General features: G+C 41.4%; 2 long non-coding RNA genes and 1 gene segment (V, D, J or C); 1 reads left to right on the top strand and 2 right to left on the bottom strand.

The window, feature by feature from the left end:
• LOC115461302 overlaps positions 1-26,201 on the top strand; it is a 1,201,995-nt gene that overhangs the window by 583,785 nt on the left and 592,009 nt on the right.
• LOC115461316 overlaps positions 1-26,201 on the bottom strand; it is a 444,252-nt gene that overhangs the window by 67,523 nt on the left and 350,528 nt on the right. The window lies entirely within an intron of this gene.
• The window catches only part of LOC115461318, a 282,251-nt gene that overhangs the window by 7,814 nt on the left and 248,236 nt on the right, over positions 1-26,201 (bottom strand). The window contains exon 3 of the long non-coding RNA XR_003940688.1: positions 11,637-11,642. This is a non-coding gene — a long non-coding RNA (uncharacterized LOC115461318). The remainder of the gene's footprint in view (positions 1-11,636; positions 11,643-26,201) is intronic.

Genomic DNA, 26,201 nt, shown 5'->3' on the forward strand with positions numbered 1-26,201 from the left:
CTCCGGAGCCGGAGGGTCTGCTTTATTGGTGGCACCTTGTGCTGTGAGTGTCTTGTGTGGCCACTGTGCTGTCCTCCTTGAACATTCTCTTGTCAAGTGTGTGTGAGGTGTAGCTTACTGATTAAGGCTGTGGGCTCTGTATGCAGGGAGTCCCGCTGAAACTGCATATGATTTCTGTTTCTTTTCCTGTCATAGCTTCTGTATGTGACATGCTGGGCAGCCTGTTTTTGCCACAGTCTTCCCCCAACTCCTTCCTTGCTATGTCATCTCACTGGTTTGGAGTTGCATGCAACAATTTGTTGTGCATATGGGGGTTCTGAGCATACTGTATTGAAGTTATTACATATTCAGGCATTGCTGCAGGAGATAGTTGTTGTGGGGGTGCTATGTTGTTGGTACTCACGTTAGGCTCTGAGGCACCCCCTCATGCACTGGATCAGTGCTGGGTCCTCCCTCCTGATCTGCCAGTACTGGCACCAGAGTGCCTCCAGATGTTGGTGGATGCCAAAACACATAGAGTCCACACTCACTGTTCATCAATGCATCATACATCCACTTATGATCTCCCATCCCCTATAACTCAACACTACTCATACACTTACTCACAGAAATATGTACACCATATGCCTTTGTGTCTTAACACTGCCCTTAAGCTTCATGTTGACATCCCATTGTGATATTCCTAATGATAATTCGATTATCTCGCATAATTTGTACTATATAACCCATAACCAAGTTATAACAAATGTATTTTCATCATTCTTATCTTATTGTAAGCCACACTGAGCCCGCAAAGAGGTGGGAAAATGTGGGATACAAATGCAAACAATAATAATAATAATAGCACCTGCAAAACACAATTTTGTGAAGACAAGATTCAGGTGGTGGCCCTATGTAGCTTGTCAGAGCATGTTCCCATATGACATGTTTGGCTATGCTCCTGAGACAGCTTTTGACAGTTGAGGGCAGCCAGATTGGGGCTTGCTAGGGGTGTGTGCAATCCTTGCATGGCCAGAGATGCAGCCTTACATTAGGTGGCCAGGGGATAGTGGATGGTTTGGGGCACTTTTTTGTTGACATCTGGACTTTGGCATGGAAATGCTGATGGCCAGTCAGAAACGTGCACCAATTTGGAACTACCACCCTGCTACCGCGTGGCCTGGGCGGTAATTTCATTTTGTATGTGCGTCCAGTAGGTGCACTGGAAATTTTCCAGCGTGCTAATCGGGTGATAATCGGCATTGTACGCATGTTGACAATTACTGCCCAGTTAATGCATGAGACCTTACTGCTATGTCAATGGGTGACAGTAAGGTCTCAGGTCCAAAATGGATGCTTGACAATTTTCATTTTGCTGCATGTCCATTTTTGGCCAAAAAAGGGCCTTTTTTGCAGGTGCAAACTTGTTTTTTGGTTTTATGTCACACGCATATATATGTCTTCTCTTATACACTTGCTGTTCTTTTATACATATATTTTTTACATAATCTTTATTTTTTAAGTTGGGCTTGCGTACACGAATCAGGTTTAATCGCTATCACAAAATATGTAGCTGTTGGCTTTTTACTAATTTTTATATTAATTTTTATATCTTCAATACAATTGATATTGAGTCTTCTATTATTGAAAATTTGTATATTACATAATTATGTCCAATTTTATCATTATATGATATGTGTCCTTATAATTATTCTAATATTTTATTTACATATTGCAATATTTCATCATTTTATTGATATGATTTTCACAAATAGATTTGTATATTATATTACTATGTCCCCTTTTATTCTATTATTTCATTCATACATTTTATTATTTCATTATTTTATTAATATGTTTTTTGGGCATTTCATATTCTATTTTCAACTATTTTTTAGTTTAATTTATTTTAAGAAATCTTTTCTTCCATATATCCTTTTTAGAGATATATTGTTTATGCAAATCACTGTTACACATCATATGATACAAGGGCTCCTCACTTTGCTTTGGATACCAATTTGTCATTTCAATAATTTACCTATACACAGTGCTGTATGTTTATTCTTATTTTTAAACTTGCCGCTTTTATTATTTATTTTTTATTTTTTAAATAAGTATATCACATTCTCTGCCAGTAGATTTAGTTTCCTTTCTATTGCATTATATGCAAGTGTTTACCTGCAACATTTGGCAAAGCTTTTTCCGTGGGTGTTTTCCTTTGCTTTCATTGCAGTACTTTCCCACTAAGAAAATCAGGACTGTCAATCATTATCAGCTGTTCCTCCTAGCAGTGCAGTACAGGTCCCCATCAGGTGATTCCAACTGCTTTTCCCCTTGTTTTTTTTCTCTCTTGTTTCCTAAGCTCAAAAGGGCTGTCATTCACTATCAGCTGTTTCTTAGACTGCACAGCCCAGAAGCTCATGGGAGAGATCTGGCTCACGCTTCAGGTCTTTTTTAAGGTACATTTGTTGATAAACTGTAGATATAGCTTTGTGATACCCTGTGATAAGGATCTTTCCCCCCCCCCCCCCCCCCCCCCTTTTTTTCCCTTTCACTTACCTGTGGCAAAGTTTCCTGACTGTGCCTAGTTCAGAATGCAGTATACACATTGTATCAGACAGTGTTTAAATTTCTTTGTGTTTGGTATAAACTCACAGTATATTGATACAATCTGAGATTACAGATACAATGTTGTATATATTTTTGCTAGCTTGAAGTCCCCGTTTCATTGCATTTTTCCTGATGGCCACCCCTGTTTCTGATTTAAAACAATTCTTGTTTTCAACAGTCACACTGAGCTCTCGTTTTAACAGCCATATTAAGCACTTGTTTATGAGATCTTCAGGCAGTGTCTCACATTACATTGCATTTCTCTCTGCACACCTAAACAAATTCTTGGTTTCAACAGTCTCACTGAGCTCTCGTTTTAACAGTCACATTGAGCTCTTGTTTTAACAGCCATACCAAGCACTTCTTTATGAGGTCTTCAGGCAGTGTCTCATATTGCAGTGGCTTTCCACTTCAATGCATCTCTCTGTACAGTCACACCTAGACTTAACCCCTGTTTCTGGTTTAAAACAATTCTGGTTTTTAATGGTCACATTTCGGCTCTAGTTTTAACAGCCATAGCCAGCACTTCCTTATGTATTCAGGCAGTGCCTCACATTACAGTGGTTTTCCCTTTCTGTTTAGTTACTGTGGTGTGCTTTTTACTATTTTCACAGACCACTACAATACAGACTGTATTTTACAACATTGCTAATTCTGGATCATCATTATCGTTATCAAAGTATTTAGGTTTGACCTACTTTTTCTCTTAATTGTTTCATTTTGTGTATGTTCATTTTAAAAAAATTGAAGTATTTATTCATATCAATGTTTTAGGTTTTATTTACTATTATTATGCTTCATGTTATATGAATGCTCTTGCTGTTTTGTTCTTTATATTAGCTTTTCACTTTAAAATCACATCACATTTGCATTGCATTTAAATTTTAAATTTTATATTTGTTATATATATGTTTTAAGCTTTATTTACTTTCAAGATGTTCATGTTTCATGACATATGAATGTTCTAGCTGTTTTGTTCTTTATTTTCTCATTTGATATTTGCATAGTTTTCAGATTATATATGTATTATCATTTGTTTTTAGTGTTACATTCTTTTATATTTTGTTTATATATTGTTTTTATTTGTAGACTCCTGATGTAGGCCCTTTGGCCAAAACACAACGTTGTGTCGAGTCAATATACTGATTAATAAAGTTTGGTTCATCTTCACTCTGGAACTCCTGGTTTTTTACCCACTGTTTTGTTGTACTGTGACTATCCATGGAATTTCGTTGAGTTCTCCACGTTTGTGGATTCTCTACTGATTAGCATATATACCCAACTGTGCATTTAAAAGTCTGCCCTTTAATGATACCACATGTTCAGAACTCATAGCCGTAAGTACAGACATTTATACAAATATTATCACATGCATACACCAGAACAGGCATCCATACACACACATTGCAAAAGTAAATATTACAACGTCTAAAGAGTACATCCAAAACTTAATTTTTATTTTCTCATTTCCATCTTCCAAAATTATAGACAGCAGATGTACAGATCAGCAGGACCCAGAGTAGTCCAGAACAAGTAAAATCACAAACAACACAGTTTATACCTTACTGTTTAACCACCCTTAGGATTCACCTTTGAGTTTAAAAAGCAAAACCATGTGCATGTAAGGACAGGATAAATGAATTAAAACAAACTTTAAAGCAAATGCCCTTAATGTGTAATACTTGGTAGCAATAATGGAACAGTGATGGAATATTCACATAGCAAGTAGCCTGAGCCAACAAAGGTGTGCTATCATATTTAGTGCATGCTAAAAATTAGTACACGCTAACCTTGGCCCTAACTTTGTATGAACTTGGTGGCTAATAGTGTGCTGAACTGGACAATGTTGGCACATTGAGACTGACTCTGGACTTCTGCATGAAGGTAGCTCTGCCCTCATTATTCAATATCTGTCTTTTACATAGTGGTAATAAAACATATCAAGTGCATTTTTATAATATACCACTGCAATCCACAAAACAAATGGAGCAAGTTCCACATGCCATCTTTTTTTTTTTATCTAGCTACAGAAAAACAAAGATTTTAAATGTGCCCAGGTTTCAACCTAATTCATGTTTGATGTGGGATATAAATGTCATAAATAAGTAAATAAATAGATAGATAGAAACTCTGAATGTTGAGCAGCTGATTCTTATAACATGTCTGTTTTAGGAGGCCCTTTACCAGGAGAAAAAAAATCTCATTATGAATATAACACATGCTAGGGTGTCACTATAACCAGCCCCTCCAAATGACACACTGATTACAATTTATAACAAATTTGTAAAAAAGGCCCGTTTCTTAACACAATGAAACGGGCGCTAGCAATGTAATGAGTTCCTGCCATTAATGTTTCCAAGGTTGTATTCTGAATGTAATTGTTGTTTACATGTGTAAGATTTCTTTATATACAATATTTTTTCTGTAAATTGTGTTACAATGTGGTAAAAGTTTTCCTTGCTCAGGCCCTTCAATCAGTTTAAGAATCACATCAGAAGAGCTCCTTACTCGTGAGAATGCAGTGTGTTTTACAGACAGTGTAAGAGAGAGATACACAGAGTGATTGATGTCTGTGTGTGTGTGTATGTGTGTGAGTGAGTGACAAAGTGATTAAATGTTTGTCTTCCCTTCCGTTCTGTGCACTTGCATCCACTGATGTTCCTACCTCCCTGTATATGATTGTTTGTTAGAGATTCAATCCACTCCACTTCCCTCCTCCAAGTTCCGTTCTGTCTGATTGGTGAGGGTGGGGACAGTGAAAACCAATAAAACGCTGAACTACAGACTTATGAACCCTACACTGCCACAGTGCCACAGAGTCAGCTTCAGAATGTTGGAGGTGCTTTTTATTATATAGGATTACTACTCTACCTATGAAACGTTATTCCATTATTATACTTCCTTTGTGTACATCCATATGCTGCACAAGCTGGCATGTTTGAAAATATAAGTGAGATTAAATAAAAAATGCTACCAACAATAAAGAATGACAATGTGGATGTGGCAGCTCATACGTTTGTTTGCTTTGTTTTGAGTGTACTTGAATGACAGCAGCAAGGGGAAGGGGAAAGACAGATAAACCTAAGTGGCTTCAACTTTTTGGTGTCATCCCTTCTGTTTTCTTCATCCTTCTTGTTTTGGGCAATGAGCTGTTGACATTGTTGCAGCTATTCTTGATAGTATCAACTTTCCTGTGGTAACAACAAGCAATAAACCAGGTAACAAGGAAAAAAAACAGCCACCACCCACCCCCCCCCCCCCCCAAAAAAAAAACTGTCACTGATTGAAAAGTGAATCGAAGTTCATTAAAAGCAACCTTCAGTTAAGAAAAAAAAAGTGCCTACATGGTTCTCCCTCAAATCCATCAAGGCACTTCCATGCATGCTGAATTTTACGGACCATAGTAGAACATATTGAGGAGGAGGAGGAGACCTATTAGCGCACCCATCATGTGCCATTTTTTTTCTAATTCCACCTTAAGCTCCTCGAAGGCAGAATCAGGGAGATGGTTATGAAGTCTCAATTCTTGAAAAGATGCATTAGCAGTATTATAATCCAACGAGGTAGTTAAACTACCATTGCAACACTGTTGGTCACATTTCCAGTTCTAAGAGGACTTGTTTTTCCAAGAGAAATGGTAAGAAAAGCCATTTAGGTATATTTTGTCTCTTCCCGTAGAGGACTTATAAATCTCCATGCCTCAACCAGAACGGCCTAATGGGGCATGATTGCCATATTGAGACACTTAAGAGACACTCAGTCACATGACACATGTTTAAGTATTACACACTCAAGTGACTCACGCTGAAAGTTATACTTGACAAACTGATGCACATCTAAACGCGTTCAAGTGTCACATGCTGAATGAATGCACGCTTACGTGTCGCACGTTCAAGTGACTGACATGGATTTATACAGCAATACATGGCTTCCAGTACCTGGACCAGAAAGCACCAGCCTGATACCAGAGTTTTCCAGAAAGGGAAAGAACTGTGTAAACAGTGTGAAGTAGTTGGAAACTGAAAAAAGAAGGCAGTACTCTATGATAAGCAGGGGGAAGGCCTGGTTGCAGCAGTAACCTCCCCTATTGGACTCTATGCCAATGTTCACAGCCAGCTCCTGAAACATGCCATGACTGGCTACAAAAATGTCATGTGAATAGGATGCTCTGCTCTACAGCATCTCAGACCTGCCAAGTTTCCTGCATTCAGCTGGAGACCTCCCGCTTTGGCGGGTCATCTCTCACACTCAAACCAAAGCAGGAAAATCTCTCGCTGAGGCAGATGCGCCATGGAATTCACTGCTGCTGCTGCCGCCACTGCTGCTTTTCTTGATGAGAAGCCACGGCTATAGCAAAAAGAAAAATAGCATGCATGGGGCCACAGCAACCTTCAGGCATGCGCTGTCAGCTCTGCGGTCCTCTGCCCCTGGAATGGGAAGTTGATGTCAGCGGAGGCAGAGGATGACAGAGCCGACAGCACATGCTTGAATGCTGCTGCGGCCCTGCGTTTGCTTTTCTTCTTTTTGCCTGTGCTGCTGTTGCTCATTGGGAAAAGCAGCAGTGGCCAATCCAGGTAGATTACAGTACTGAAGTTGAAAAAAGTATAGAAAGGATAGGGTGACCATATGACTCCAGAAAAAAGCGGACAGATTGAGCCAGTCCGGGTTTTACTTCCATTGCGTTCAATGGAAGCAAAACCCGGACTGGATCAATGTGTCCTCCTTTTTCTGCCTAATGCTGCTCAAAAGATCTGTGACAGACTTTAAAATATTCCAAACATTTTCATAGATAATTAAACTTTCCTTGACTGCAGCAGCTTATGTACAGAGCTACTATGATAGCCAAACCTTTAGGTATATTTGTGTATTAGAGGCAATTTCCTATTCCAAATGCAGTCACATGTATGGCACTAATAAATGCAGGTGATGTGCACTGATATAGAGATATCTGCTTTGCATATGCACACCCAGGAGACATTTCACTAATGCTCTGAGGATTTATAAATGTTTCTTTTACTCTATATGATTTATTAATCAGCAACTGCCAGTCAGGAAGAATGAAGTTATCACAGACTCAGCTCATCTGGATCCTGGTCCTCTGCATAAAAGGTAATAATAAATCTTCACACTGGATTTAAAAGGGAGACAAGAAATAACTTTGGAAGTAAGCCAACAAATGTTTGAACAATTAAATTTCTGCGTATACATACTGCATTGTACATATTTATCTTTTTCTTTGTCCAGATTCCAGTGGAGTGATTGTGATGACTCAGTCTCCAGAATTCTTATCAGTGTCTGCAGGGGAAACAGCCACCATTAAGTGCAGATCCAGTTCCTCTGTTGTCTATTCTGATGGTAACACCTACTTGAGCTGGTACCAACAGAAACCAGGAAGAGTACCTAAGCTTCTGATCTACCTCATTTCTACACGAGCCTCTGGAATCCCAGAACGGTTCAGTGGTAGTGGATCTGTGAATGATTTCACTCTCACAATCAAAGGAGTTCAAGCTGAGGATGCTGCAGTTTATTACTGTCTACAGGGTACTAGTTACCCTCTCACACAATGATACAGGCCCATACAAAAACCTTCCTCTTTTGCTTACTATTCAGTAATTATTGCAGCTAGATATAAATCCCATACCTGCTGCTATTATAACTGGATTATAATATTCAGAAGAAGATTTGATGTCATTTCACTTCAATTTGCTTTGTAGATAGGCCCTTGTTTTCTTGATATAGGAACCCTAAGATGCATCATTAGGTGCTAGTGTGTGCCTAACCCAGCTAAAAATAGAGTACCATAGAAAGCTCTCACGGATCCTGAGGTAACACCAAATGTGTGCATGTTAACCACACCCTAAAAAATATTTCAGAACGTTTTTGAGGGGGTGTGTCATGGCTAGAGTGTGGGTGTTCATATACTAAGCAGTCAGAGCATCTACATTACTGCATTCTAACTAGTTAGCGTAGAAATACCGAGTGAGTCCTTACCGCCTACAAAATGGGTAGCAGTACATGCTCACGTGGTAATTGTTTTAAATGGCTATGTACTACTGGCCATTGGTACAAAAAAAATGGAAAATTGGCCATTTTATGGCTGTGGAACAAAATGGCCTTTGTTCACAGGAAAGACCCGCAGAAGATCACGCTAAGGCTACATTTTGCTGCAGCTTAGTAATAGGACCCTTTAGTGATAGGATGAATGGAATTTGGAAGACTCAAACACTTTCAGGTAGGTAAAGTATATAAAAAATACTTCTGTACCTGCACATATTACACCTTTTAAACTCTAGGACTGTCTGTCTGTCTGTCTCTCTCTCTCTAAGCAATGAGATAAAAATCTGCAGTAAATCCAAGAGGCTGAGATTATATCCAATAGGAGTCAGGTTTATTTATCTCATGGTATCTGCAGTATTAAAGGGAAAAACAGAAGAACAGCCCTCCATAAATCTCAAGCAACACAAGCAGAAAAACAGTGGAAGTGACACAGGACACTAGAGGTGCAAAAAATCGTTTTATTGTAAGTCTCCACTAGACTCAACATGGGCCGTGTTTCGGCCTATTGGCCTGCATCAAAAGTCTGAAAGGATGACACAATAGAGTATCTAGTGTATTTGGGGTCACAACTCAAAACCTATGGTACACCAAACAGCTGATCCAGAGTAATTGCGACTGAAAAAGGTCTAACAAAAAATAGCTCAGTCATCAATAGCCAAAATTGCACTTTAATTAAATGCCAAACATCTGCCTGTACTGTTAGACTCCTGATGCAGGCCTGTATCAAGTCTAGTGGAGACCTACAACAAAAAGATTTTTTGCACCTCCAGTGTCCTGTGTCACCACTGCTGTTTTTTCTACTTCTCTGCAATATTAATCCATTTGGAAACACTGCCCTCTACAGAGAGTAAGTAGAAATGGATATTATTATTATTTTACCAATTTAAGTCAAAACCATCAATACTGAAGTTCAACTACAAGTGTAGAACATCAGTATAAATAGAAAAATAAAGATTAAGTCTCTCTGAGGCATGCTGCAATGCTATAGGCTGCCACAGAGACCACAGTCCCAAGTCTCCTGCTCACTGGATCTAGCAGAACCCTGAACAGGAGCAGAGCTATTTGCTCCAGCTCTGGATATTAGGCTGGCAGGTCCTCAGACTGGGAAATACATTTTAGTTAGCATGACATATATTTTGACTATTTTCAGCCCAATATTCAAAATGATTTAGCTGGCTGTTGACCTGTTAAATCAGTTGGTCGTGGCTATCCACTAATATTCAGAGACACGTAGCTGGCTAAGTGCTGTTGAATATCACGGTTAGCACTGAACAAAAACCCAGCTATCTTAGGGCATTCTTGAAGTAAAGTCAGCACTTGTTTGCTTCATTATTGATATTCAGAACCATAGGCACCAACATTTCAAAATGATTGGGGGGTGCCAAACTCAATGCAAATTACCTGACACAATGAAGGACCTTGCTCAGTATTGGAGACCCACAGAGATACCTCTTCTGGCAACCCAAATCTGATAATCCTTTCATTCAATGAGTCATTTCTCTCAGTAGTCTTAAATGATATAAACGGGACACGATAGTGGTGGCACACGTATACACAGAGGTGCTGAATCCAAACGAACTTGTGCTAACTCAATCTGTGTTCAATATCATACAGCTACAGCACTGAAATATAACAAATAAACCACATTGTTGGCATGAACACATTAATAGAGGCAGAGCTCAATCTGAGCTCTCGCGTTTTGGATGACTGTATGCTGACGACGGTCCAAGGCTCTAAATAATGGGGCTGCTCGAGCATCCACAGAGCCAGAGCCTATGTTCAGCACTTAAGCAGCCAGAGTTAGCACATAAATGGGACCACATAAATGTCTGTCCTATTTTTTTATGATAACCCACGACCACGTAAGTGCTGAGTATAGACTTAGGTGACTAGCAGGTTTATTTTCGACAGAGAAGGACGCCCATCTTTTGACATAAATCAGGAGATGGGCGTCCTTCTCCCAGGGTTGCCCAAATTGGCATATTAGAAAGCCAATTTTCGGCGTCCTCAACTACTTTCCGTCGCAGGGATGACCAAAGTTCACGGGGGCGTGTCGGAAGCATAGCAAAGGTGGGACTGAGGCATGCATAACACATGGGCGTCCTCAGCCGATAATGGAAAAAAGAAGGGAGTCCTTGACAAGCACTTGGTCGACTTTACTTGGTTCATTTTTTCTTGCGCCCAAGCCTCAAAAAGGTGCCCAAACTTACCAGATGACCACCGGAGAGAACCGGAGATGACCTCCCCTTACTCCCCCAGTGGTCACTAACCCCTCCCACCCTCAAAAAAAACTTTAAAATATTTTTTACCAGCCTCTATGCCAGCCTCAAATGTCATACCCAGCTCTCTGACAGCAGTATGCCGGTCCCTGGAGCAGTTTTAGTGGGTGCAGTGCACTTCAGGCAGGTGGACCCAGGCCCATCCCCCCTATCTGTTACACTTGTGGTGGTAAATGTGAGCCCTTCAAAACCCACCAGAAACCCACTGTACCCACATATAGGTGCCCCCCTTCACCCCTTAGGGCTATGGTAGTGGTATACAGTTGTGAGGAATGGGTTTTGGGGGTTCAGCACCCAAGGTAAGGGAGCTATGTAGCTGGGAGCAATTTCTGAAGTCCACTGCAGTGCCCCCTAAGGTGCCCGGTTGGTGTCCTGGCATGTGAGGGGGACCAGTGCACTATGAATGCTGGCTCTTCCCATGACCAAAGGGCTTGGATTTGGTCATTTCCGAGATGGGCGTCCTTTGTTTCCATTATCGCCGAAAACCGGGGATGACCATCTCTAAAGATGACCATCTCTAAGGTCAACCTAAATGTTGAGATTTGGGCGTCACTGACCGTATGATCGAACCGAAAGATGGATGCCCATCTTGTTTCGATAATACGTGTTTCCCCGCCCCTTCTCCAGGATGTACTGCGAGGACGTCCTCAGGAGAACTTGGGCACCCCTTTCGATTATGCCCCTTAACGTGTTAGCCGGCATAAAAATTACCAGCTACTCAAAACTGAATCCTGCACAGGGCATAGCTTTGAATATCTGGCAATTACACCATTGGCATCAGTGCTGATGGCTGAATATTGACCCCTTTGTGGATGCAGGGTTAGGCCTGAGGGATGTAACAGCACACATAGTTTTACATTTTCATACTCTGTATGTGTCTCATTTTTCTATTTTTAAATCACTACATACTGCTGTATATACATGTGGACAGTGGCATAGCTACATGAGGCCACAGGGGCCTGGGCCCCCCAAATTGGCTTGGGGCCCATGGTTTGGCTGGCAGGGGTCCCTAACCCCCACCAACAGAGGCATTTGTCCCGCACTGGTCTCGCTGCATTGTCTACCCTGCTCTTCTCAGTTTCACTAAAATGAGCGTACCCGAAACTTTGTGCATGCTCAGTTTCATTAAAACTTTGTGCATGCTCAGTTTCATTAAAACGAGCGTGCATGGCGTGATTGAGAGCAGAGCAGTGAAAGCAATGCGAGACCAGCGCAAGACAAATACTTCAGCTGGCAGGGGTTGGGGACCCCTGACAGCCAAGGTACCATGATGTGGCAGTGGAGGCAGCAGGGAGGGTGGCTTTGGGTCAAACTTTGCCCCCCTCCCCCCCCCCCCCCCCCCCCCCACTTTGGGTTCTGCCCCTCCACCCCTGCATGTGGAGGCATTTTTATAACAGCTTGCCTAGATAGGAAGTCCAAATAGGTCCTTATTTTGAGGATGCAAATTTGTATGGACCATTACTTGCCCATTGCTAGAAAGAGTGTGATGACCAAAATCAGAGCATAACCAATAGATCTATTACAAAAAAAAAATAATAATTCTGCTTTCAATGACTTAAGTAAAAGAAACATGGAAAGCAATGTTGCTTACCTGTAAGAGTTGTTTTCTATAGGCAGCAAGATCGACAGGCACACAGGTAGAGATGGAGCTGGAATGGAATTTCTCTACCAGAGTTCACAACTTACAGTAAAGTTCTGAACACATGTGGTCCTTCCCCCATGCAGTGGCCTCCATATTTTTTCAGTTAGTTCTAGAGCTGTATAAGGGGGAGGGGAAAACATTAGAGTTGTGGATGGATTGTGTGCAATCTATGGAAAACACCTATTACAGGTAAACAACATTGCTTTTTCAATTGACAAGCTGGTTTGAGTCAGACCGCAAGTGGATGAGTCCCAAGCAACTAATGCTACCATGATGCAAAGAGTATGCCAACTGTTTAGGAGGAAAATATTGTTTTTAAAGGTATTGTTGTAAATGAGATGCAGCCAAAAGGTGGGCAAGATATACAAGTAAAATATGAAGAACATTGAGTCTGTTGGAATTTGAAATAGCAGTAGAGATGCTTCATTCTTAAACTGGGAGGGGATGATATGAACTGTTGCTGTGTTCCAGCATCTGCAGTCTGTTATACTGAATGGTGACTGAATGGTAGAAACAGAGCCTGGAATCTGTTTTCTTGAAGAAAGGCTTTGGATTTAAACTGGCCAATATTCAGCCCACAGTGGCCAGCTTTTTTTTATAAACACTGGCCATTGCCAGCTAAATTAGCCCCAAATATTCAATGCCAGGTCATGTCTTGGCACTAGCATTGAGTACCTGGAGTTAATTTAAATTGTGTGATAACTAGATTTTATACGGGGCCCAGCCAATATTCAGCCTTGACCCGCATAAAATCTCTGTGCAGGTCCTAACTGAATATCAGCTGGAAACAGCATAAGGGTTTTTCCAAAGGTCCAGAGCCTCCCCTTCTAATTTCTCCTCCCACATTAACTTTTTACTGCTACTGCATACTAATTTTAAAAAAAACCTAATTTATGCTGCATTAAATCTGGGTTTAGCACACTGGAATATAAAGATGCACTAAGCCTGGAATCTAACGCCCTTTAGAAAAAAGGGCCTAAATTTAGAAGAATAAATCCTTTGAATTGTCTTCTATTATTGCAAATCAATTTGCTTCCTGATTTTAGGTCATCCTTAGTCTTTTCCATAACATGCTCCAATGTTGGATGTCCCTTTTGCCTTTGCAAGATCAGGATTTGGACTTTTCAAGCATATGGATGTCCATTAGAGCATTTTCAGATGTGAATATGATTCAAAAATAAGCTCCATAATCTCATAAGCCTTTTTTCCTCTTAAAAAAAAAGATGAAACTCACTTATGATCTTTCCTTCAGCTATAAGGCCAGCTCATTATACAATCATATGAATGAATAACATTCATGCCAATTTCTGAAGAAGAGAGAACGAAAATCAGAACATTAACATTTGTCTAACACTACTTGAAAGATCTGTGACAGAGCCAGGACTTTAAAAAACATTCAAAACATTTTCAATAATTCACTTTTGCTTAACTGAAGCACCTTAACTGTTACCACATCAGCCAAACATAACTACATACTTTCATTGAAGAATATATATGTAATAAAGGTAATTTCCTTTTCTAAGACTATTCTAAATGCAGTCATATGTATGTCTATTATAAATGCAGGTGACGTGCACTGATATAGAAGAGTCTGTTTTGCATATTCACACTCAGGAGACATTTCACTAATGTTCAGAGAGTTATAAATGTTTCCTTTTACTCTTTACAGTTTATTAATCAGCAACTGCCAGTCAGGAAGGATGAAGATATCAAAAATTCAGCTCATCTGGATCATGCTCCTCTGGATAAAGGGTAAGAATTAAGCTCTCAAGTTGGATTAAAAATGGAAAAAAGAAATAATTTTGGAAGTATGCCAACAGATTTTTGAACAATTAAATTTCTGAGTGTATTTATTTATTTGTTTCTTTGTGACATTTATATCCCACATTATCCCAAACTAGTCTGAATTCAATGTGGTTTACAATAAACAGTATACAATACATAACAAATAAAAATGCATTAAAAATTAATGGTAAATAGAGTAATAACCAATTGAGGTAAGAATTAGTTGCTTGAGATATGGTTGTTCTTTGATTACTTTTATATCCCACTGTAAAATGATATATACATGTACATATTTATCTTTTCTTTATCCAGATTCCAGTGGAGAGATTGTGATGACTCAGTCTCCAGAATCCTTATCAGTGTCTGCAGGAGAAACAGCCACCATTAAGTGCAGATCCAGTTCCACCCTTCTCCATTCTAATGGTAACACCTACTTGAGCTGGTACCAGCAGAAACCAGGAGGATCCCTTAAGCCTCTGGTCCACCTTGTCTCTACCCGTGCCTCTGGGATCCCAGAGAGGTTCAGCGGCAGTGGGTCTGGGACTGATTTCACTCTTACAATCAGCAGAGTTCAGAGTGACGATACTGCAGTATATTACTGTCAACAGAGTACTAGTTTCCCTTTCACACAGTGATACAGTCTTGTACAAAAACCTTCTTCCACTTCTGGTTGATGTAGTGATTATTGCAGCTGGATATAACACCTATGTCTGCTAATGTCATAACTGGATTATAATATTCAGAGTAAGATAATCTGATATAGTTTTACAGCAGTTTGCTTTGTAGATTGTTCCCTTGCTCTCTTGATCTAGTGACAGGAGGACTGGAATCTGCTGACTCAAAACCTTTCAGATAGAAAAGAATATCAAAATAGTTATGTAACTGCATATATGATATATTACACTTTATAAATTCATTCAAGCATTGAGACAAGCAGTAACATCTTGGAGTGGAACAGGTAGACATGAATCGTTTGTTTACTCGGTCCAAAAATACTAGGACTAGGGGGAGGGGTTGAAGCTACAAAGTAGTAAATTTAATATGAATCGGAGAAAAAGTTTCTTCACTCAACATGTAATTAAACTCTGGAATTCGTTACCAGAGAATGTGGTAAAGCCAGTTAGCTTAGCGGGGGGTTTAAGAAAGGTCTGGACAGCTTCACAAAGGAAAAGTCCATAGACCACCAATGAGTTTTGAATTTAATGTTGGGGGCCAGGGGATTAGATTATGGTATGGGGATATGCCATAGGCTACCAGGTATTTTTGTGTTTAAAGTTGGGAAATGGGGTTAAGATCTGGGTAGGACAGGTCAGGTTGGGTGGGGGAGAAAAAAGGGATAGAGGGGGGCTATTAGACTGCTCTATAATTAGGCCAACTGAGGTGGAGGCCTCAGGCGGCATTTTTCAGTGAGCAACATCATGCCACTGGCGTGCCTGCTTGACAGCTTCCACCTCCTTCTTCTGAGTCCATCCCATTTCCCTTCAAGCCAGCATCTTTCTTTCCATCCCTTCCCCATTATCTACATTCATTTGCTTTCTAGAAGTTGCCTGTGGTGGCAACAATTCACATGCACTGGCCTGCTGTTAGCCCTGGAATCTTCTTGCTACTATGGCCTGCTTTCTCTGATGTAACTTCCTGTTTCCTCAGCGGCAGGTCACATTAGCAAGAAGATCCTGGGACCAGTGTAGGGCAGCATGAGGTAGACAGAAGGGGGTTGAGACTATGACAAAGGTCGATATGGGGAATATCTGTTGAAAATGAGACCCTAATTATTTAAGATTTTAAAAGGAGCTGTGCTTCTGGTGCAATCTTGCATAAGACTGGAAGGCAAAACTCTTTAATTCAACTTCCTACACAGTAGAGCAAGAAGAATATTTTATAAGAAGTGGAAGCTTGGAATATAGGGGAAAAGAAAGCTGCTAGTAAAATTGAGCAGATTCATCCATGTATTGGATTTTGGGACCAAGGAGGTTGAAGAAAACACTAGTCAAAGTGAACCTATCTAGTCCATTATATGAGCTGAAGCCAGTAGGCAGAGCTTGCCACAGTTTAATACAACCAAAACAATTGCAAATTATTCCCCTAGCCAGTCCCTATCCAAATACGGCCTGAACCCCTTCATATACGCAGATGACGTTACTATATTCATCCCCTTCCAATCCGACCTAGCAGAAATCTCCGATAAAATAATCACTGGCATGAACATCTTAGCCTCCTGGGCTAACGCCTTTAAGATGAAAATGAATAAAGAGAAAACACAATACCTAATCCTCTCATCCCAACACTCTACACTCCTCCCAACTACCCTGATCACCCCTGACATCACAATCCCAATAGCCGACAAATTAAAAATCCTAGGAGTAACACTAGACAACCACCTAACTCTGGAAACTCATGCAAAAGCCATAACGAAGAAGATGTTCAACATTATGTGGGTGCTGAAACGAGCAAAACCATATCTTCCCCTAAAAACTTTCCGGAACCTGGTACTATCCACCGTACTTACCCATGCTACTGCAACAGCATCTTCTTTGGCTGAAGGGCCCAAATCCTGAAAATTTATAACAGACATAACGAAACACTTGAACTACATGTTACAAAATGGACTCTTCCCGAAGGAGAAAGGAAACATTCTACTCACCCCCATACCCAAAGACGCAAAGAAAAACGCCAGTGAGCTAACCAACTACAGGCCAGTAGCATCCATTCCATTAATAACCAAACTAATGGAAGGGTTGGTGGCCAAACAACTCACAAACTATCTAAACAAATTCTCAATACTCCATGACTCCCAGTCAGGATTTCGGTCTAACCATAGTACTGAAACAGTATTAGTTACCCTCATGACTAAATTCAAACAAACGATCACAACAGGAAAGAACATACTACTTCTACAATTTGACATGTCAAGCGCTTTCGACATGGTTGATCATGGAATACTACTACATATCCTTGAATACTTCGGAATTGGAGGCAACGTTCTCAATTGGTTCAAGGGATTCCTAACCACACTATCATATCAAATGACATCTAACTCGACTACTTCAGCCACATGGATACCTGAATGCGGAGTCCCACAGGGATCCCCCCTATCGCCGACCCTATTCAACTTAATGATGATACCCTTAGCCAAACTACTATCAAACCAAAACCTTAACCCAAACATATACGCAGACGACGTAACGATTTACATCCCATTTAAACAAGATCGAAAGGAAATTTCCAACGACATCAACCAAAGTCTCCATACCATGCATTCATGGGCAGATGCTTTCCGACTGAAACTTAATGCAGAAAAAAAACAATGCCTAGTACTCACATCTCAACATAACATGAACAAATTCACAGCCATTAACACACCAAATCTGAACCTTCCTATTTCGGACACCCTAAAAATTCTCGGAGTTACCATTAATCGACACCTAACACTCGAAAGCCATGCGAAAAACACAACCAAGATGTTCCACTCAATGTGGAAATTAAAAAGAGTAAGACCTTTCTTCCCAAGGAATGTCTTCCGTAACCTGGTACAATCAATGGTGCTCAGTCATCTAGATTACTGCAGTGCACTTTACGCCGGCTGTAAAGAGCAAATAATCAAGAAACTTCAGAAAGCCCAGAACACTGCAGCTAGACTCATATTCGGCAAAACAAAATATGAAAGTGCTAAGCCCCTACAAGAAAATCTACACTGGCTCCCACTCAAAGAACGCATCACGTTCAAAATGTGCTCCCTAGTTCACAAAATCATTCATGGAGATGCACCAGCCTACATGTAAGACCTGATAGACTTACCACCCAGGAATGCCAAAAGATCATCCCGCACGTTCCATGATCTGCACTTCCCTAACTGCAAAGGTCTAAAATACAAAGTAATGCACACGTCAAACTTCACCTACCTAAGCACACAGTTATGGAACGCACTACCGCGCAACTTAAAAATGATCTACGAACTAATGAACTTCCGCAAACTACTGAAGACCCTCTCTTTAACAAGGCTTATCACAAAGATCAACCAATGTGAATATGCATAAATCCTCCACACGTAGTTAGAAATGTCTTTTATTATCTGCTTGTCATACTACTATCATGTCTATCATTATCATGTTGCCAAAAATTTTCTGTAACACTAAATGCCTATTTTCTATTATATTTCCACTACCCATGATGTATTGTAAGCCACATTGAGCCTGAAACGAGGTGGGAAAATGTGGGATACAAATGCAATAAATAAAATTTAAAAATTCCAGACCGCCCAAAACACAGCAGCCAGACTCATCTTTGGTAAATCACGATTTGAAAGCGCAACACCACTCCTTGAAAGACTCCATTGGCTCCCTATCAAAGAACGAATAAACGTCAAAGTCCACACACTGATTCACAAGATTATCTACGGAGAATCTCCGAGCTATATGACCAACCTGATCGACCTTCCAACTAGAAACGGATCTAAATCTTCTCGAACATATCTCAACCTTCACCTTCCCAACTGCAAAGGTCTCAAGTACAAAACTTACTACGTATCCAACTTCTCCGTCATAGGCAGCCAACTCTAGAATGCCATACCAAGACCCATCCGAACAGTCAACGACCACCTACCCTTCCGGAAGCTGCTAAAAACTTACCTCTTCAAGCAAGCCTACCCAAATAACCCAACTTAAGCTACGAGCCCATCCCACACCACCACTACCTCCACCCCCTTTTCCCTTGCCCATTACACCCTTCTTAACCTTCTCTAAACAACCACATCATAACTCTACTACTCTATAGCTATGTTCTTTCTGTGATACTTGTAACCCATACTATGTAAGCCGCACTGAACCTGCTATTGAGCGGGAAAGAGCGGGGTATAAATGTAACAAATAAATAAATAAATTAGAAATAAGGGACTGCATATGTGTGGTCCATCTGTAAAAAAGTCTAAAGCTGTTCCTCCAATTGAATACGCAGTGCCTTAAAAGGTGGAGGACAAAATATTTTTTTAACTTACTTGACTTATTTTAAATTTATTTGAAAGCTTCCCATATCTAGATATAAATATCCTGAAATAAAAATTAAATATCACTAAATCAGCTTAAAAGATTATTGTAGCTGGTAGCAAAAGCAGTTATAAACTGTATTTTGTGCTCATTTTTTCTACACTGTTCTATACAATACAGATGGCCAAATTTCAGTAAGGATATCCTATTTCCTGATGGGTTCCTCTTAACTGTTGTTATAATCTGCCTTGGGAAGCCTGGTGTTATAAAGATGATAGAATATATTGAAATTAAATGGAAGTAATATTAAACTCTTTTTTCACTGGGGCTCATGAAATCATATCTTCATCTGTTTTGTAGAAGTTTACCTTTTAGATACACAAATGGATTATTCTGTTTTTGAACATGTTTCAGGAGCAAGTGTTTTTATAAGTCAAAATAAAAATAAATATTATATTTCACGCAGATCTCTTTTATTTAAACACTAGTAAAAAAGGCCCATTTCTGACACAAATGAAACGGGCACTAGCAAGGTTTTCCTCAGAGTGTGTATGTTTGAGAGAGACTGTGTGTGAGAGATGGAGTGTGTGTGACATAGAGAGAATGAGAGAGAGAGAGAGACAGAGACAGCGTTTATGTGTGTTTGTGTGAGAGAGAGTGTGTGAGAGACAGAGTGTCTGTGTGTGTGAGACTGTGTGTGTGACAGAGAGATAGAGTGTGATAGACAAGGAATGTGTCAGAGAGAGTGTATGTGAGAGACAGTGAGTGAGTGTGAGCCCCCACCCCCCCCCTCTCGCAGGGCCCCCTCTCCACCCCCACCTCTCTGGTCTCAGGACCCCCCTCCCCACCTCCCTCTCCCCTGTCCCGCCTCCAGCCATTCATGTCCAGCGACCCTCCTCTTCCCCTGCCCCCTGCAGCTACCCATGTCCAGCGACCCTCCCCTCCTCCCCATGTCCAGTGACCCTCCCCTCCCCCCCCAGCGCATCAAACCCCCTAGCCACCCGCAGCTGCCAGTGGTAATGCTGTCTGGCCGCTGCTGCTTCCCCTGTTGAGCAGCAGCGGCCACTACAAAAAGAAAAGAAGCGATAAATATTTTTAAACCCAGCCCAAATCATTCACAAATGCCCGAGTCTTCTGCAGCCACTCCTCCTCTCGCCTGTCACGTCACTGCGCTCCTCCAGGGTCTTACTCCTCCCCCTGCCTGGGAATCAGCTGTTACTGATGTCATCCTGGCTACGGAGCCTAGCTCAGCAACTCCAGGAGCCACGGACACAGGCAGTCCCACATTAGAACGTTGGTGGTGAGAATTATTATAAAGGATAACTAAATGGGCTATCTAATATAATAATTCACACCCCTAACATGCTGAAGCTGACTCCGTGGCAGCGTGGCAGTGAAGCCGTGTAGTGTTGGTAGGGTTCGTAATTGCACTCCCAATCACTGCCCCGCCCTCAAGGGAACTCGGTGGTTTCGCTTCTATTTCTGCAGTTCCTGTGGTCCCGCCCTTCTGCAAACAGGAAATGAGGACGGGACCAGAGGAACAGCTGAAACAAGCAGCGTCTGTACTTGCTCCACTTCAGTGTTGCCGGACTAGCAGGAGGTAAAACTTTTTAAACAGCAGCTGCCACGTACGAAGGGCTGAGGCACCCGAACATGTCCTCCTTGCTGTTGGAGGCCACAGAGACAGAGGGAGGGAGGCGCTGGCTGGCGGAAATGGGAGAAAGGGTGCGCGGACATCAGAGGAGGGGAGGTCCTGAGACTAGGGGGGTCCTGAGACAAGAGAGAGAGGGGGGAGGGGGTGTTGCGACGACAGGGGGGAGGGGGTCCTGAGATGATAGGGGGGGCCTGAGACGAGGGAGGAGGGGGAGAGGAGGGGGGAGAACATTAATGGCAGAAGGTCATTACCTTGCTAGCGCCCGTTTCATTTCAATGAGAAACGGGCTTTTTTTACTAGTAAGTCCATAATACAGTTCATTGGTTTTCTTATATTTTGTTCTTGCGATGACTTATACTGTGCCAAAACTGAAAACTCTCATCTATCTGATCGATAATAAAAGGAGCTCATTGTGAACACTATCCACCCTAAAAGGTTGTTTTGTGGCTGTACATGAGGAATTGTGATATTTATTTATTTATTAGGATTTATTTACTGTCTTTTTGAAGGAATTCACTCAAGGCGGTGTACAGCGAGAATAAGTCAAACATAAGTAATAGACAATTACAGCAGTAAAAATATCCAAACCACAATACAAAGTATGATATAATATGCTACATTGCAATGCCAACACAATACACAATAAAGCATTTTAATACACAGCATAGGGTATAAGCAAAGATGGAACAGATAGATAGATAGATAGGACAGGGTAACAGGAGTAAAAAAATAATGGACAAGTTAAAGAGAGTTGCAAATGAGGTCAGAAAGGTGCTTGAACATTATCTTGGCTAGGGTAGAAGTGGATAAACATGTACTGCTATAATACGTGCAGCTGGTGTCATTTACTTCTTCCCTTAAAGGCCTAGTTGAAGAGCCAAGCTTTCACCTACTTCCTGAAGAACAGACAGTCTTGTGCTAAGCAAAGCCTTTCAGGGAGTGCATTCCAGAGAATGAGGGCTACTCCAGAGAAGGCTGGCTGGTGGGTATCACATCATGTGATGTCCTTTGGAGAGGGTGTGGTTAGGGAAAGTCCTTGGGAGAACCATATTGACCTTGAAGGTGTGAAGAGGAAGATCCTGTTCTTCAAGTACTCTGGGACATTTCCTTTAAGGGCCTTGAAGGTTAGAGAGTTTTAAATTTGGCTCTGTATTGTACTGGTAGCCAGTGAAGTTTATGTAAAAATGGTGTGGTGTGGTCGTGTCGCTTATAACCTTCTATTACTGCAGCAAACCCTTTGTAATCAGATCAGTACATTACAATAATCCAGTCTTGATGTTATCATGGCATGCACAACTGAGACCAGGCTCAGTTTTGCATGCCATCAGTGTATGTTTGTGTCCCTAGTCCTGCATCCAAAGTTTATATAATCCTTTCAAGAAAGTCAGTTAATCATTTAACTTATTAGTGGAACATAACCACAGAGGCATGGTATGGACGCATTTTCAATAAGGTAATACTAGTGCCCAGCAAAGGAACAGGTTATTTTGAGTTAGTCTTCACTGGACTAAACTTGCGTTCCTTGTACCATCATCATTCAGCTGGATAAGCAGTGTCCTAAAAGATGGAGGATAAAGGACTTTTTAAAAATATGTTTATCACACATTATCCTGAGCAAAGTTGGGTTCAATGTGACTTTAATTTGAAAATACAGTGAGACATAAGTACATAAGTACATAAGTAGTGCCATACTGGGAAAGACCAAAGGTCCATCTAGCCCAGCATCCTGTCACCGACAGTGGCCAATCCAGGTCAAGGGCACCTGGCACGCTCCCCAAACGTAAAAACATTCCAGACAAGTTATACCTAAAAATGCGGAATTTTTCCAAGTCCATTTAATAGCGGTCTATGGACTTGTCCTTTAGGAATCTATCTAACCCCTTTTTAAACTCCGTCAAGCTAACCGCCCGTACCACGTTCTCCGGCAACGAATTCCAGAGTCTAATTACACGTTGGGTGAAGAAAAATTTTCTCCGATTCGTTTAAATTTACCACACTGTAGCTTCAACTCATGCCCTCTAGTCCTAGTATTTTTGGATAGCGTGAACAGTCCGCTTCACATCCACCCGATCCATTCCACTCATTATTTTATACACTTCTATCATATCTCCCCTCAGCCGTCTCTTCTCCAAGCTGAAAAGCCCTAGCCTTCTCAGCCTCTCTTCATAGGAAAGTCGTCCCATCCCCACTATCATTTTCGTCGCCCTTCGCTGTACCTTTTCCAATTCTACTATATCTTTTTTGAGATACGGAGACCAGTACTGAACACAATACTCCAGGTGCGGTCGCACCATGGAGCGATACAACGGCATTATAACATCCGCACACCTGGACTCCATACCCTTCCTAATAACACCCAACATTCTATTTGCTTTCCTAGCCGCAGCAGCACACTGAGCAGAAGGTTTCAGCGTATCATCGACGACGACACCCAGATCCCTTTCTTGATCCGTAACTCCTAACGCGGAACCTTGCAAGACTTAGCTATAATTCGGGTTCCTCTTACCCACATGCATCACTTTGCACTTGTCAACATTGAACTTCATCTGCCACTTGCACGCCCATTCTCCCAGTCTCGCAAGGTCCTCCTGTAATCGTTCACATTCCTCCTGCGACTTGACGACCCTGAATAATTTTGTGTCATCGGCGAATTTAATTACCTCACTAGTTATTCCCATCTCTAGGTCATTTATAAATACATTAAAAAGCAACGGACCCAGCACAGACCCCTGCGGGACCCCACTAACTACCCTCCTCCACTGAGAATACTGGCCACGCAATCCTACTCTCTGCTTCCTATCTTTCAACCAGTTCTTAATCCATAATAATACCCTACCTCTGATTCCATGACTCTGCAATTTCTTCAGGAGTCTTTCGTGCGGCACTTTGTCAAACGCCTTCTGAAAATCCAGATATACAATATCAACCGGCTCCCCATTGTCCACATGTTTGCTTACCCCCTCAAAAAAATGCATTAGATTGGTGAGGCAAGACTTCCCTTCACTAAATCCGTGCTGACTTTGTCTCATCAGTCCATGTTTTTGTATATGCTCTGCAATTTTATTCTTAATAATAGCCTCCACCATCTTGCCCGGCACCGACGTCAGACTCATCGGTCTATAATTTCCCGGATCTCCTCTGGAACCCTTCTTAAAAATCGGAGTAACATTGGCTACCCTCCAGTCTTCCGGTACTACACTCGATTTTAGGGACAGATTGCATATTTCTAACAGTAGCTCTGCAAGTTCATTTTTTAGTTCTATTAATACTCTGGGATGAATACCATCAGGTCCCGGTGATTACTACTCTTCAGCTTGCTGAACTGACCCATTACATCCTCCAAGGTTACAGAGAATTTGTTTAGTTTCTCCGACTCCCCCGCTTCAAATATTCTTTCCGGCACCGGTGTCCCCCCCAAATCCTCCTCGGTGAAGACCGAAGCAAAGAATTCATTTAATTTCTCCGCTACGGCTTTGTCCTCCTTGATCGCCCCTTTAACACCATTTTCGTCCAGCGGCCCAACCGACTCTTTGGCCGGTTTCCTGCTTTTAATGTATCTAAAAAAATTTTTACTATGTATTTTTGCTTCCAATGCTAATTTCTCCTCAAAGTCCTTTTTTGCCCTCCTTATCTCCGCTTTGCATTTGGCTTGGCATTCCTTATGATCTATCCTGTTACTTTATATTATGGGAGCAAATAGATGGATATCTCTGAAACACTTAACAAAGTTGAGATTAGCATATATACCCAACTGGGCATTTAAAAGTCTGTCCTTTAATGATACCGCACGTTCAGAAATCATAGCCGTAAGTACAGACAGTTATTCAAATATTACCACATGCATACACCAGAACAGGCATCCATACACACATTGCAAAAGTAAACATTACAACTTCTACAGAGTGCATCCAAAACTTAATTTTTATTTTCTCATTTCAATCTTTGAGGGGCTGGTTACTGGAAATTTCTGCTAGGAGGGCAGACGGAACGGAGCAGAATTCCCATCAAGGGGAATTAAGAAAAGGAAGGAAAGCTTTGTGGAAAAGGGCACCCTAGGCGGGAGGGACTTGGGTGTGAATAATCCACACTGCCACAAGAACTTGCTAGTCAGCCAGAGAACCCCTAATCCAGGATGCAGCAGACATATCATAGAAATTAATTCAATGTGACTTTGAGCTCTTATGCTAAAGAAATGAAGGTTGAGTTATGAACTGTTACTGTTTGATGTTGATTAAATAAAAGAGAGCTTGAAGTTGCCTGCTGAGACTACTAGTCATTATTGGGAAAGATGGATGCTATCATTCCCCCAGGATGAGAGTGCCCTTCGGACTACCGGCTATCTCCTGCCCTGGCCTGCACCCAGCTCGATTAAATTACAACTTTGTTTTGTGAGCCCTGGTCCTGGGTACCTGACCCAGGGAGCTTAGTCGGCAGCCCTGAATGAGGGGTAGACCAGGGTTACAACCATATGCCAGATAACCTATCATGTGTAAAACATTTTTCTGATTGGATTTGGGAGGAGTTGGTCTCATGAATTCCCTTAGAATCAATAAGATACAAGTGTCCACATGCAAAGGCTATGTGCAATGGCCGAAGTTCTGATGGTCAAGACACAGATCAGGAGGAACTATAGCATCAGACTGGTTTAGGCCAGTGTGCATGCAGTGTTGCAAACCAAGGATATAGGCCTAATAATATTGTGTGGAAAATCTCAGGCCTCACTGAAGAAAGTCCTATTCAGTGTCCCTACCACAACAACAGGTTCTTGGCAAAGTTCATCATGCAGTGTATTAGGAATTCATGACAGGATGGTTATGATGCAGTCAGAGTTTAGTTCATAGGCCTCTGGTTGGCTAATGCAGGCCTTATAGAAACATGACAGCAGATAAAAGTCAAATGGCCCATCCAGTCTGCCCTTCCTCAGTAACCACTAACTCCTCCTTTTCTTAAGGGATTCCACATGTCTGTCCCGTCCACTACCTTCACCGGGGGCCCTTTCCACGCATTCACCACCCTTTATGAGAAGGAGCATTTTCTTAGATCCCTCCTAAGTGTATTTCCTCAAAACCTCTTCTTATGCCCTCTCATTCCAGGGTTTTCCTTCATTTGAAAAAGGCTCACCTCCTGTACATTGATGCCACTGATGTATCTAAACATCTCTATCATATCCCCTGTCTCCCGCTTCTCTTCCAGCGTATACATGTTGAGGTTCATAA

The sequence above is a fragment of the Microcaecilia unicolor genome, chromosome 2, assembly GCF_901765095.1.
Source record: "Microcaecilia unicolor chromosome 2, aMicUni1.1, whole genome shotgun sequence".
In the NCBI taxonomy this organism is placed as follows: Eukaryota; Metazoa; Chordata; class Amphibia; order Gymnophiona; family Siphonopidae; genus Microcaecilia; species Microcaecilia unicolor.